Here is a 16,478-nt window from a genome sequence, read left to right as displayed (position 1 = left end):
GCGAATAGTTTGCGGGAGGAACAATTGCTGGTAAGCTTCCGTGTAGGCTGAACTCCATCTGATTTTATGTCAATGGGTTTCTCGCGAGATATAACTAGAAGAAAGCAATATATTGATTGACTCTATAGGAACGTACACTCTCGCAATTGTAACAATATACCATACCGCGACTAAAAACGCCTCTCTTACAACGTGTACCACAGGAGCTGGCTGAGAATCTCTTTCTCGTGTTCGGTCTTACTATTTGTAAATGTACCTGTAACGAAACGTTATTAAGTAGCTTGGGTCAACAACGAAAAATCAGTCACTCTTGACTCGTTGACTAGTTTCGGGCCCAGACCAAATTTCAAATCATCGTAACATAGTCGAAAAAGGCGTTTCCGAAGATGTCGAAAATATACAGTGAACAGGTACAGTTTATATAGATACCTGCTGGTGTTGTTTGGAACATCTCTATTTCCTACATCAGTCCTGTCCAGTACCCATTCCATACTGACGAGCAACATTCAACTACTTCCGTTGTTGATGGAATACGTTTCCTGGGGTTTCTTCAGTGATCTGTCTGGCATCTACCACACTCGTGGTTAATTTTGTGTGGTTGTTCCACTTCAAATAGCTCCCTACAAGAAGTACCAGATATTTTGTGCAAGTAAATGCTTCCAGTGTAGTCTATAACAGTCCTTTGGGACGCCCAAAGTAATTTTTAGGTCTGAAGACTTCTCTCCGTTCAGAATGAGATGCTGTGCTCTATCTGCTACAAGCTTTTTCGTCCGAAGAAATTTGAAGTGACTAGTCAAAATGTTTACTGTGACTGACAACGGCTTCGGCAGGCTTGAATTCTTAATGTGTCAGTAAGCGTACCACATTATAGCACCCCTCTTTCCCCCCGCCCCCCTTCTCTCCCTCCCCCCTCTCTCTCTCTTTCTCTCTCTCTTCTATTTTTCTCGCATTCCTCGCTGAACCGATACTACAAAGCATAGCGGCGTGGCGTAATGGAAAACGTGTCTCCGCAGCCGAATGCAGTCTAGCCCTCGATATCGCATTTTGCAAGCTGCATGGCAGACCTAAGTCTATTTCCATCCGTAAGAGTTCTTTCAGTGGCCGATGCCTCGACTGAAATGTCTGTACGAAAAAGGGAGTAGGTTTTCTTCAGTTATGTTGAAATTCTTCTCAGAAATGGGAAATGTTTGACGTTAAATGACGTACTAAATGTTTTGTAAATAAAACCGCCTATTCCTGCTGCCTCTTAATTTATTTATCCTAGACGCGTTTTGCCTTCTTGTTGTAACGCATCATCAGTAGATTCTATAATGTTACAGTTTTGTGATTTTTAGATTATTAAACAGTTGACTTCGCGATTTTTATGTAAAAAAGTAATTATTCATGATTTGCTGATCTTTGTTTCCTCCCATCTGGTCTGGAGGTCGCACTACCACTATATTACTCACATGTAAGCACAGCATTGCCTTCTGACTTTCTTCACACTGTTCACCTTGTTTCTCCCTCTTTTTTGTGGTGTAGTATTGTTCTTTTGGCATTCTATATAACTGTATCCTCGGACACTGCATTTAACGACGTAAATTTTGCCACTCCATAACGTGTTTCCTCCTCTTTGGTGGTGTACCTACTTGCTGCACATCCTAACGAAGTATATGTTCAAGACTAATTTCGATTCCTGATGTTTATAACGCGCGTGCGTTTGAGAGAGACAGAGAAAGAGAGAGAGAGAGACAGAGAGAGAGAGTTGAAGAGTGTGTTTTTTTTTTTGGGGGGGGGGGAGGGGGGGTGGTTCGAATTGTATGGTGTTGAATATGAAAGTACAAACTGTTACTGAGTGGTTGAAAGGTGTGGTGTCAGCTGATTTGATATTTCGTTCCAAAATTCTGTGGAGGGGTTCACGGATAAGTGAGTGTTAAGATGTTGTATTATTATTATATTGTAGGTATTATTATACTAATCCTTTTTTGAAGCGTTATTCTATTATTTTATCTATTAGTGTAAATAAAGAATTGCTTGGCATGTGTCAATGGTCATTCAACAGGATTTTCCTTTCTTCTTTGGTATACAGGTAGAACATCTGATGTCAGATACAAATAACACACGAGAACCTGGTAATATGGAACAAACCACTCCACATTTGCAGAACACCTAAGAGAACATGACCACAAACCAACCACTAGAGAAGATGACAAAACAATTAGAGTAAACAATGAAAAACGCCTCCTAACCCTGCAAGAAAATTACCACTTACAGATAACCAAAGCAGAAAGGAAAATCCTGTTGAATGACCATGCATACACGCCAAGCAATTCATTATTTACACTAATAGCTAAAATAATAAATGAACGCTCCCAAAGAGGATTAATATAATAATACCTTCCAATATAGAAATAATACCACCCAACGTCTTTACACTCACTTATCGATGAACCCCTCCACAGAATATTCGAACGAAATGGCAAATTAGCTGACACTACAGTTTTCAACCACTCAATAACAGCTTGTCCATTCATATTCAACACAATGCAATTCGAACCACCAAACTCACCCCCCCCCCCCAAAAAAAAGAAACGCTCTTCAACTCTCTCTCTCTCTCTCTCTCTCTCTCTCTCTCTCTCTCTCTCTCAAACACACGCACATTATAAAAAACATGAATACAAGTTTGTCATGAACATATACTTCGTTAGGGTGGCAACAAGAAGGTAAAGCACCAAAGAGGAGAAAACACGTTATGGAGTTGCAAAATTTACGTTGTGAAAAGCAGTGTCCAAAGAAATAGTTATTTCGAGTGACAAAAGAACAATAGTACACGGCAGAAAAAGGAGAAGCGTGGTAAACAGTATGAAGAAGGTCAGAACGCAAAGTTTGCTTACATGTGAGTAATAAAGTGGTAGTGCGACCTCCAGACCAGATGAGAGGAAACGCAGATCAGCAAATCGTGAGTAATTACATTTTTACATAATACTCACAACGTGTTTTGTTTAATAATCTAAAAATGGCAAAACGGTATCGCTATAGAATCTACTGATAATGCGTTAGAACAAGAAGAAGGCGAAACGCGTCTGGGATAAATAAATGAAGTGGCCGCAGGAAAAGGTTGTTTTATTTACAAAACAAGTAGTTCTATGCCTGCTGCGGAGGATGGTGACACAAGCAAGTTGTTAAATAACGCATTTATGATTTGGAACGCAAGTACACATAAAACATTCAGCATCTAGAGTGTGATTAAGGGAATGTTTGTAGTCTAACTATTTCGTCTTGTAATTATAATTTTCAAACAGTGCCATTGCCTCGTCTGTCTTGCATGAAATGCGACCACATGGACATATACATAGTTCGCTTATTCATAGGCACGACCAGTTCCTTAACATTTTAGCGGCATCATCAGGTGCAATAAAATCAAGTCATTTTACGTTTATTTGATTTTGTTGCACCTGAAGATGCAGCGAAAATGGTGCGAAACCGGTCTTACTTATAGCTAAAGCAGTCTTATCTTTCTAAAGTGGTACATCCAGGCTGTGGAAGCCCCGCTGCGTCGCTTATTCAACTTAGGTAATCATATTCCGGTTGGAGACTTGGCAGCACAATATTTTTACGTTCTTTCTGATAGAATATTTTTATTTAGTTTGACCGTGACTGAGTGGTAAAGTAAGTTTTAGAATCAAAATCGAGTGCTTTGCTACCCAGTGCCTAATCGGTTTACGTGTTTGCCTGTTACAATCCTGTTGTTTCCCCTGTAACAATTTGCCCAAGTACAAAGTGCCCGCTTACACAATGGGGTGAGCTTCAAGTTTTACTCTAGATCCGCCTATAGCTATCTATGGGTACCATTTCAGTGTTCTGAAGAAGGCAAGAGCATGCAGCTTCTAATAGGATCTTTCACTCTGATCTGCAGATAAACCTTCTGCTTGATGACGGCACCGCATTTCATTTAATATTAGCGATTCAAACTTCTTCACCGATATAAGCGTTTTGCAGGATGTGCCAGTAACATTAAGACAAATCCTGGGATTTGGACATTATTGATTTTTGGTCACCGTAGTATAGGAGTAGCACCTTCGACTGCAAATCAAGACTGATCCATACATGCAGACTGAAGCGACGAGTGAAAACCTGTGTCAAGGTATCCAACCTGGATTTGTTCTCACTAGGCCACCCTGGCACGTTGGATTTGCAGAACTATACAGACAACCCAAGCATGAATTTCTCCACAATCCAAATACCCATTCACCCCTCAACCCATTTCGTATTCCCACAAATTGTAACAGCATCGCAGAGGCTCCCCAACTCTATTGGAATAGCGCCTGAGCATCGAACAAAACTGAGGATCATCTTTGAAACTCAGACACAAGTGCTTTTTCAGGTCTCAAACTTCAGTAAGGTACATACACAGACTGAAGCGGAGAATGAGAATTTGCACCAAGGCCAGGATTCCAAACCAAGTCTCCTACTCACAGGGCAGATGCGCTAACCACTACGCCACCCTGGCACAGCTGATAGGACTATTTCCTAGCAGGTCTCCCTCCTCAATCCAAGTTCCCATTGACGCCTGAACCCCCCATTCATTTTATTTAAGCGCGTATGCCTGTGTTTCAAGCAGGATGTCTCTTATCGTTCGATGCTGAGGTGCTGCCTAGTGATTACCGACCAATTAGCATTCTGCCTGCTGCTTCCAAAGCACTTGAATACATTGTTCATGGTCAAATCACTGAACATCTGTAGGAATTATACCTATATGACAAATTTCAATCCGGGTTCCATAAACACCACAGCACAAACACTTCTCTAATTAAAGTAACTGATGACCTGAAATATGCCATCGACAACCGAAAGCAGCAATATTAACGTTAATAAACTTCAGCAAAGCTTTTAAAACTGTTAACTTTGAGATATTGCTCAGAAAAATGCGACAGCTTAATTTCTCAGATAGTGCTGTGAGGTGGTTTGAAAGTTACTTAGACAGGCAGCAACGTGTTGTCTGTGTAAATGAAAAATCTCCTCAGATGTGCCACAAGGATCAGTCTTAGGGCCAGTTTTGTTTTCTGTATGTGTCAATGATATATCGTCGGTTATGTCCTCCTGCAAATATAATTTCTATGCCGACGACCTCAGCTTACCTAAGCGCCAGACCTGAAGATATAAACACTGCAACACAAGTAATCTTAATAGCTCATCAGTAATTAATAAGTTAGATTTCCGCGAACGGCTGCCTCCTATTCTGCTCGACGGTACTCCAATACCATATCAAAAAACAGTTAATAGCTTGGGTGTACCTTTTGATGAGCGTCTCAAATGGGCAGAGATTACAGTCGCAGAGTGCCGGAAGACGTACGCTTGTCTCTATGCTCTCAAAAAGTGTCGTAACGTATTTCCACAGGACGTGAAACGCCAGATCGTGCAAGCATTTGTTCTACCGAGGCTCTACTATTGTGATTTAATTCAACAAGGCATGAGTAGACGGTTAGAACTAACCAAGAATGCCTGTGTGCTTTACACCTGCAACTTTTGCCGATTTCATCATGTTAGTGCTTCATACTCCTAGCTGCGGCCGGACAAATTGCGTGACTACCACACCCTATGTCTACTTCATCAGCTCCTCGTCCCGCAAGCACCCCACTACCTTGCTTGAGAGATTAAACACCTTTCGTGCCATCATAATCGAAACACGGAGTCACTGTTATTTGGTATCCTAACTGTGCCCACTCACAAAACAAAAAGCGTTTGCAAAACTCCTTCTCTGTTGCCGCCGTCCGCATCTGTAACAAACTGCCCCTTACCTTGCGCAAAATTCAACCCCCTGCTGCTTTTAACAAGATGTTGAAGCATTTCCCACTATCATCCTCATAACTTTCTCCAGAAAATTAATGTACAAGGCAAACTTTCCCCTCTCTCAAATAGCAAAGCTATTGCTTCCTATCTCGGTCCCTTCTCTTCATCCTCTTCATCTATCACCATTAGCCGCGCAATCTTCTTTTCCTTTATATTTCCTTAACTGTGTTTCATCATATCCCTACTCTTCTCCTCCCTTCACCATCAGTCTCCCTCATACCCCCTGCTGCTAGCACTCCTCCCTAAAATCTTTCTCTGTCATTATGTCTAATTATAGCAGTACTTATCATCTACGAATGTAAACTGTATGTGTATGTATTTTTCCAAGTGCACCTTTGTAATTGTTTATTTCACTTTTTGTACTACATGTAGTTTAACATGCCTACCAAAACATGTGAAAGCAAAATTAGTAGAATGCCTGGTTAGATGTAAGAGAGGGCCTGATGGCCCTAATCTTCCCAGGAAAAGTAAATAAATATTCCAGTCCAGCTGGAAAGCCTTTGCAATGCTTTTCGAGTTTAGGGGGAGCAGGTAGCGGGTTGAGGGAGGGTTGGGAGTTCGGAGAGAAGAGGGAGGAGTGCTATGCTAGTCTGTACAGCACTGAGCCAGAGTGGCATACTGATTAGCGCGTCTGCTTCACGAGCACGTGACCTAGGTTCGAATCCAGGCCTTGGTACAAATCTGCATTCGTCCCTTCAGTGTGCATACACAAGGTGAACATCGATAAAACCGACAAACTGCAAGGACGGATTCCTGGGGGAGTAAAGGTCCTATGAACACGTGGGCGACGGAAGGTGTGGGTGCTACGACAACAAATCCTCCGGTCCTAGGCGCTTCAGCCCTGAACCGCGCGAATGCTACATTCGCAGGTTCGAATCCTGCCTCAGGCATGGATGTGTGTGATGTCCTTGGGGTGGTTAGGTTTAAGTAGTTCGAAGTTCTAGCGGACTGATGACCTTAGATGATAAGTTCTATAGTGCTCAGAGCCATTTGAACCGTTTGAACAAATCGTCCTGAAAAAAGTACAGAGCTGCATCGCTTCCGTGTTGCAATAGACAATCTAAGTGGCCATCTATGAGATACAACTTACTCGTTCACAGGTCACATCATGGACTGCATCACTTTTTAGCACTCTCTAGCCTCTCTCTAAATAGCATGACAGGCATCGTGAACATACTGTTGAAAGTTTACACATCAGGAACTGGTTCAGCATTTACAACGCTTTTCAGATGCCTTCAGAGGTAAAAATCCAGGTGATGTAATTCCAGTGGCCTAGTCGGTCATGCTACAGGGCGTCCACGTCCTATCCAGTGTGCGGGGGGGGATGTTTTTGTGGTGTCGGCGAACTGTAACACGGAAGTGGGGTGGTAATCCGTCAAACATAGACCAAACCAACTGTCGCATTGCCGAAGGCACATTCTCAAGCAGCCCAGCCAAATTAATCCGGAGGTTTTGTGGAATAACATCTGGTCGAAGTACGTGCTCACCGAGAATGCCTGCCTACACATTGATTCTGACCCGATTCGGATGAGACGCCTCATCCACCTGTAGCCCACAGATGACGATTTCGCACGTAGATGCCGCAAGTTCTGGTAACTATTTCTTCGTCGGTAAAGTGGACTCATGACAGAAATCAAATAATTGTCATGGTCTGGTGCAAAAACCATCGACAAAATCCACATAATCCTACTTTGGCCTAAACCATGTTGACGGGCCACTTGCCTGGAGCCCGGTCCTCCAATTTTGGTGTACGCACAGTCCGCCGTGTCCCTACCCGTTCGTCTGCCTGAAAGGACCCCTGGTCACACAAACGCCCAAAGAGGGCTTTAAAAGTTGTGTGGTATGATTGGTTCTGTGAGAGTCCGTGTTTTGGTAGGGCCGTGCTGCCATCTCCTTAGCCGCACACAACCACTATCTCGACGTGTTCCCGGCATGTATGCGATACCGTTCTGGTACTTAAGGCAAGTTGCGACAATCACACAGCATGCAACACACAAGGAACACACGTCATGTGGCTAGAGAAACTTTCATTCGTCAGCGTCATATGCCGTGGTGACGATGCATTTCCGAACATACACTCGTGGAAATTGAAATAAGAACACCGTGAATTCATTGTCCCAGGAAGGGGAAACTTTATTGACACATTCCTGGGGTCAGATACATCACATGATCACACTGACAGAACCACAGGCACATAGACACAGGCAACAGAGCATGCACAATGTCGGCACTAGTACAGAGTATATCCACCTTTCGCAGCAATGCAGGCTGCTATTCTCCCATGGAGACGATCGTAGAGATGCTGGATGTAGTCCTGTGGAACGGCTTGTCATGCCATTTCCACCTGGCGCCTCAGTTGGACCAGCGTTCGTGCTGGACGTGCAGACCGCGTGAGACGACGCTTCATCCAGTCCCAAACATGCTCAATGGGGGACAGATCCGGAGATCTTGCTGGCCAGGGTAGTTGACTTACACCTTCTAGAGCTCGTTGGGTGGCACGGGATACATGCGGACGCGCATTGTCCTGTTGGAACAGCAAGTTCCCTTGCCGATCTAGGAATGGTAGAACGATGGGTTCGATGACGGTTTGGATGTACCGTGCACTATTCAGTGTCCCCTCGACGATCACCAGTGGTGTACGGCCAGTGTAGGAGATCGCTCCCCACACCATGATGCCGGGTGTTGGCCCTGTGTGCCTCGGTCGTATGCAGTCCTGATTGTGGCGCTCACCTGCACGGCGCCAAACACGCATACGACCATCATTGGCACCAAGGCAGAAGCGACTCTCATCGCTGAAGACGACACGTCTCCATTCGTCCCTCCATTCACGCCTGTCGCGACACCACTGGAGGCGGGCTGCACGATGTTGGGGTGTGAGCGGAAGACGGCCTAACGGTGTGCGGGACTGTAGCCCAGCTTCATGGAGACGGTTGCGAATGGTCCTCGCCGATACCCCAGGAGCAACAGTGTCCCTAATTTGCTGGGAAGTGGCGGTGCGGTCCCCTACGGCACTGCGTAGGATCCTACGGTCTTGGCGTGCATCCGTGCGTCGCTGCGGTCCGGTCCCAGGTCGACGGGCACGTGCACCTTCCGCCGACCACTGGCGACAACATCGATGTACTGTGGAGACCTCACGCCCCACGTGTTGAGCAATTCGGCGGCACGTCCATCCGGCCTCCCGCATGCCCACTATACGCCCTCGCTCAAAGTCCGTCAACTGCACATACGGTTCACGTCCACGCTGTCGCGGCATGCTACCAGTGTTAAAGACTGCGATGGAGCTCCGTATGCCACGGCAAACTGGCTGACACTGACGGCGGCGGTGCACAAATGCTGCGCAGCTAGCGCCATTCGACGGCCAACACCGCGGTTCCTGGTGTGTCCGCTGTGCCGTGCGTGTGATCATTGCTTGTACAGCCCTCTCGCAGTGTCCGGAGCAAGTATGGTGGGTCTGACACACCGGTGTCAATGTGTTCTTTTTTCCATTTCCAGGAGTGTATGTTGAAAGGACATTTTTCCTCCATTTCCTGTCAGGATTCCGTCCCTGCAGTTTGTCGGTTTTATTAGTGTTCAGCCTGTTTACAACATAGATATTTAAGACACGGAATGGTCTTTCGAACCACTTAGTTTCATACGACAAAAAAAAAGCGTTGTAGGCCCTGTTGTTTGATTTGAGCCACCGCTTACTGTTTGAATAAAAATCATCAGCAGTATGCTGGCCTCAATTTTGTGTGTAAAGAGCTATCTTCGCTCAGCCACTGGCCTTGTCTACAAGACCACGGGAGTGAACACAGATTCATGGCCCCTCCTTGGCTTTGAGATGGGAAACAGTCACTGAAGGCCTGGCATGAGGAACTGACTTGGCAGTGATTATACCGCAATAGGAGACGCCGGCCACGCTGCCCTTCAATTTGAGCTTATTATTGGATACTTTTGAGAAAAGCTTCAACGCCAACTTTGACTGGTGTCATATTACTGTACACGTCTGTTTAACAGCTTTCGAATGTCGTTTAAAAGAAGTATATTGTTTCGTGAAAGGATCATAGTTGCTTCAGTATCTCGGGTAATACAATAGTAATGTTGATTATCTGCTCTTCTGTGTACTGTCATACGCCGGAAACATCATTTTTATATCTGGAAAATGTCATAAAATGAAAGTAGAACAATTTCCAGATTGTGAGCCCTTCATATAAGCATAACATTAAAACAAGAACGGAAAGTAATCGCAGAAATATTCAATAAAGCTAACTCCTCTCAACTCCACTACACAGCACAGTAATTTTCTCAAAATGATATTCGGTATCACGAAGCCGGCTTTGGAACGGTCGTCTTCTAAATCTCAGAGAAACTGGACTCCTTTCCAACATCAAAAGACTGTTAATGGTCCACTTTCTGTTATAATGGCTATATTTTCCATACATTTGTTCGCAGGTCACTAAAGTGATTCCATCCGCCTCAACTTTCGCTGCCCTTTTTGTACATAGTTTTCTACTGAAATAGTCTGCTCTTTGTGAACAGCTCTTCTCTCTCATTATCCTACCTGTTTCCGTTGTTATTAAGTAGTACTTCAAAATCACTAAACTAATCAAATTTTATGTTAGTATTAATGTATGTCTCTACTATTTGTGTTCGTGGCTATAAACAGCGTCATAACAGTGTCTCCAATATATACACAAGTGAGCCACAAGTGAACATGGAATGTGAAAATATTCGTGAACCATGCTTTGTAATAATACTTTACCTAAAGTTCCTGTGAAAAAGTGCCTTAAGACCCTGTTCTGCTCAGGATAAATGAAACAATTTAATTCTGCTTGACCCTCACTGCTAACTGCAGCAAACAATTTTCCACATTTCCCTAACTTTTTTCACCAGCAATCCATTTCACATCTTACCTCATTAGCCTGTGGTCGCTAGAGACAGGAGAGGTAAGACTGTTCAGTACATTGGCCCTGTGGCCAACACACCTGATTTATATGAAAAGTCTCTCCCCAGACACTCATTTATTTCTTTCTTTTCTTTTGGATCGGAAAATCACTGCATATGCCAGTTGAAACCGGTAGATGTAAAAGTAACGCATGATTCCCTTCCGGTAAATAACAGAAGAAAAACGAACTAATACATCAGTTATGCCATTCTCAGAAAAAAATGCATTTCCTGAAAATTCTTCTGTTTGTAAGCATATACCGTGACTAACACATATTTAATAAACAAACTTATAAACTGAAACGTAATTAGACAATTCTTTCGATGAAATGATATTTTATATGTACGTGAAACATGGACGGTAATACTTTGAAACATGATACTACAGAAGAATGCTAAACTTTAGATGGATCGAGTTGTTAATGAAGAAGTATGAACGTAAAGCGGAGATAAAACAGTTTTATCCTACAATTTGAATAAAAGAAGGAATAAGTTCATAGGACACGTTTTAAGGCGACAGGAAAGAGTTAATTTGATAATGGATGTTGAGACTGGGGCTGAGGGGGGCGATTATAAACTGAGGATGGAAAACAATACTTCAGTAAAGTAAGCAGGTGCAAGTGAATGAATGTTGCAATAGTTATGCAAAGACGATTTTGAGGCACAGTACAGTCCAGCACAGAATGCTGTCTCAAACTACTTATCGAAATGTACGAGAACAACAGGGGAGAAATGTTTTGGTAAGGGTGCCTGTTCCCCAGATCTGTAACGTATCGAAATAATTAGTTTATTTAAGGGAAACGATAGTCATTATGTCTCTAGCTTCTTAAAATTAGATGGGAAGTTTCTCAGGATGATAAAATACTTTTATTTAAAAAATATTCAGCACAAGTATAGAGCTGCGAGATGTTCACAAGGACTGCGTTCCGGTACACAAAAGCATCTAGTCTCGTATAAAATTAATAAAACGCGATCGTGTAGGAAAGAGCTAACGAAAAGTGGAATCTCGCTACATTAAAACGACTGAGATTAATATGTAATATGAAACATTTGTTGCGGAAATATAAAAAAATCCCTCATTTCAAGTTGTTTTGAGATGTAATTTATCACTCGACTTCCAACTGAAAATGCAAATTATTAAAAGCAGTCACATTTATTGTTCTTCCCACTACGGCTGTACTGGGATTATAATTTCATCATGAGGTGAATTTCTTTCAATTAAAAAGTAGTAGATCTTTTGCGTGTACGTCTTCTGTGGCCAATGTCTGGCAATGACGGATAAAGACCCTTTCACCAGGCTGCATTTTAAAATTGTACTTTAACGAGCACTACTACATTCGAGCTTAGCTCATTTACAAGTACATCTAAAAGCATAACAACAAACCACATTAAATGAAAGTTACTATATAAAAAACCATATAACAGTGCTGGATGTAGTGTTTTCTCAATCACAGTTACTAGTCCTAATAGGTGTGCTTGCACTATCGCATCAATTAAAATCCATATATTCATGAAAATGTATGGCCTAACACACAAATGCATGGAGTGATAGGAGTTGCGAGAGTTATGGTATTCACGATATTGTAGTGCCTGTGTGTTCAGAAGTGCGACGTAACATCGTATTTATCCGCCAAAAACAGACAACCGAATTTTAATTAAAAGGTCTTCCCCTTGCGGGAACATAAATAATGAATGTACGAGTGAAGGTTGTTGACACATTGTTGACTACGTAATAAGTTTCCATGTGGCCACGAAGTGTGCTCGGTTAGCCTTATGGTAATGCCACCGCTCACAATAGCCGGGAAATCAGCGTTCAAGTCCCGATGTCCCGATTCTGCACGAATTTTCATTGCTGTATTGCCATTATACAGCTGATCGTTGTCCATATTCCAGCTGGTATTAACACTCAATTAACATGTCTCATATAACCACTTATATGTCACTGATACACAGATACTGGTTATGTGTGACACTCATAATTGTTATCAGTCCATGCATTTTGTATTTTACATCACGCCTTTGACAACTGTGCTATGAAAAATCACATATGGCTCATTCTCTTTAATTCACGAGTACGATGGATCCACACCTGTTAAAAGTAACTACTGTGATTTAGGAAACACTACAGCCAATACAGCTGTATAGGTCTCTATGTATTGCAATTTTCATTTAATTTTGTGTGTTATTATGCACTTCACAATGAGATAAGCTCGAAACTAACAGCGTTTAGTAAAGCTAAAACACCGTCTATGCTTTTTTCCCGAATCGAAATATATTCCCTGAGCTGCGAATTCTCTTAGCGTCAGTTGTACTGGGTATAGCTATATTACCCATCGACGAAAAGAAAAATTGGTGTTCAGCTGGGACTCTAGTCATCATACCACTTAGGCTACTCCCAAAACTGATCGAAAATTCCTTATGTCCTGCAGTCTACATCCTTAATTGTGGTGTTGTCTAGATATCAGAGTGTTACATCAAAGGCCATAAACGTGAACTCCCTGCAACACACAATGACGAGATGGAGGCGCTTCAGAAAACCACACCTCCTGCTCAGCAACAGCAATACCCCCACACTGAGGTCAATATGGTGCCAAGCATGTAAGTGCTCTGCCCAGTTCGAGACCTCAGCTACAGCAGACAGCACCATTGTTTTGGATCAAACAGTAGTCTAGTTAATATTTCAGATGAACTTGCAGTGTTGTTAATGTTGAACTTTGAACCTCCAGAGAATTATGTGCTAATTACTGCACCAAGTTATGCTTTGCTAGTTCATGAGTGTTGTGAAATTTTAAGTAAATCTTTTATTAATACATGTGGTAATGTGAACTAGTATTTCACCTGTTGTAGTTAAAAATGAACCACTTCCCAGAGCATGCAAGGAACCCAAATTTTTTGGCCGGGTGAAGGTAGTTTCGCCTGGTCACAGCAATTGTCTAATCTGTTCACCGCTTAGCGTTCGCTACTTTATTTGTATTCCAGCACAAGGAAGAATAAAACTATGAGGAGTTGACACTGTTGTCTTTATTAACACCTTATGTTCAGTGAAAGCCTTGTAATAGGTAGCCGGCCGCTGTGACCGAACGGTTCTACGCGCTTCAGTCCGGAACCGCGCTGCTGCTATGGTTGCGGGTTCGAATCCTGCCTCGGGCATGGATGTCAGTAATGTCCTTAGGTTAGTTAGGTTTAAGTAGTTCTAAGTCTATGGGGCTGATGACCTCAGATGTTGAGTCCCAAAGTGCTTAGAGCCATTTGAACAATTTGTAGTATGTATTTTATCTGGCCACTGTACAGATGCGGCAATATTTTCGAAATATACTCGTTGAATTGTGAATTATTTTATCATCAGCTCTACTGGGTATAGCTATATTACCCATCAGTGCCAAGTGAAAATTAGGACCAGACCGGGAATCAAACCCGGATTCTCTGCTTATCATGAAGGGTCACCTTACCACTTAGGATTAGGCTATCCGAGCACACTCCACATACCGACTCAAAATTCCGTATGTCTCGTATTTTACGTTCCTACGTCACAGCCTAATCTATTTATCCCTTAGTGCTGGCAACTTTACTTGAATCCCTGCACCAAGAAGAATGAAACTATAAGGAATTGACACTATTGTCTCTCTTGATATTTAGGAGTATCAAGACTATGATCCCCGCGCAGGTGAAATTGTGTCACTGTCACACAGAAAAAGACAAAACATGTAAGCGGACGATTTGATTGCAGAGGTCAACAGAAACAGGCATTTTTCTACATATGTATGTACATCACATAGAACAATTTTTGCGTTAACTAGCAAGCGATCAGCTTAGTACTGTTTAGAGAAAGCGTATAGCATGTAAATACAAATGGGAAGAAGCCTGAAACTACTGAACGTATTTACATTTAAGTTAATGCTTAGCAAAGCATCAGAATTTCAGCCTTGTACTTAAACAGATATTTTCTGTCAGACAGTTTCACATGTTACCGACAAAAAGTCGTACGTACTAATCGTCAATACCTCATTAATTTAAATAAACTTAAGTTACGATTGAGGTATAATCCTACGAAATGTGAGTGTTCATCCAAATTTGTATTTTCAGTTGTTATTCATAATGGCCACGGTCACGACTAACCCTGAGTGTTCGCTTTAAACAATACGTTCACATACTATACCACAGAGATGCGTTGTACTGCTCGTTCTGAAACAGGCCAAAGTAAAACTGCAGTTGAAATTTCGTCGGTTTTTAACTCGTGTCTGTTACCCGTCGTTGCGGAAATTGAGCGCATCAGGAAGGGCTCTACGAGTATGTGTGTGTGTGTGTGTGTGTGTGTGTGTGTGTGTGTGTGTGTGTGGGTGTGTGTGTGTGCGTGTGTGTGTGTGTGTGTCTACGTAAATGCGCTGGCGAACAAGCAGGCGGGTGGGCAGTGCGTGTGTGCGTGTGTTTAAGTGAATGCACGTATCGGATAGGCAATCTCCGGCGAGTGCAACTGGGCAGAAAGTGGCAATTCAGGGGCAGCCAGGCGTCTTCGTACGTAATAGGACTACGGGTGGCCGAGCGCTGTACAGCCGCGGAGGGCAATTACTGCGAGTATTTTCTGACCGCAGCGGAAACTTGCACATGCGTTAAGTATCGCAGGGCTATTTTTTTTTTTTTTTTTGTTTTTTGCCTACGCATGCAGAAGCAGTTTTTCTTTTGTACATTACAGCAACGTGAAGAATAGCATATATTGAAATTTATACTCATTGCGCTTTTACATAATAACAGAAATAATAGTCTATTAAATTTTTATATGATTTATAGGTCTACTGGATGCAAAATTTACTACACAGAAAAATAATGTCTCTTACCACGCTGCGTATCGAGTCCAGATGAGTTGGATGTCAAATATCGGTTCGTCTTTCAAGGCAGGTTTATATCTCTGAAAGAGTCCATCAGTCGTAGAAGTTAGTGAGTGGTGAAATGACATTCTCTCGGCAACCAATGAGACTATCGATTTAGGAGACAATCTGAGTAACCCCATTACATGATTTGCAGATATACTCTCCTTGGGCGTATACTAATGGATTCAAAAAACCAAAATTAGTTGCAAAATGCTTTTGAATTAATATCCCCATGGTACAAAAACTAGCAATTTATGGGTCAGAGTACAGGTGCGAGAAGTGGCTGATGAGGCAAACTAAGTAAATTACTGCCAAAGTTAAATGGCCATTTATAAATTATGCGATTTACAATCGAAACATTAGGTATTTTATCCTAATGTTCAGTTAGTCTGCGTACAGTTGTAGAAATGGTTAGAGATTGTAGTCACCCTGCACTGTTTCTTATCATACTCCTTGCACGGTGAAGCTTTTTGGAGTGAAACACGTACAAGTAAGAAAGAGTTGTATTTACTGTGCTATATTATGATTTTTTTTTTTTTGGTTTAGCACTCATGTTGTACAGGTTGTTTCGAAAAGGACTTAACAACTTTAAAATTTCAGTAAATTTATTGAAAGAAGGTGTAGAGCTCGGTTTAGTGTTACTTTGTAGGGAAGCACATCTAGTCTTTTTACCTTAAACTAAAGATGTTGTTTGTGGCTTCCAATAGTTCTTCTGGACACATCTCATCGGAAAGTAATTTCTTCCCAAACTCGTTGTAACATTGCAAGTGTAACTTGCTCATTGGTGGCCTGAATTATTGCAATAAGTTCAAGCAGAGAAGCCGACACAGGAGGTACAAACACGATATCCTTGATGAATAG

This window comes from Schistocerca serialis, chromosome 2 (genome assembly GCF_023864345.2).
Source record: "Schistocerca serialis cubense isolate TAMUIC-IGC-003099 chromosome 2, iqSchSeri2.2, whole genome shotgun sequence".
Lineage (NCBI taxonomy): Eukaryota > Metazoa > Arthropoda > Insecta > Orthoptera > Acrididae > Schistocerca > Schistocerca serialis.
This window is presented reverse-complemented; position numbering follows the sequence as displayed.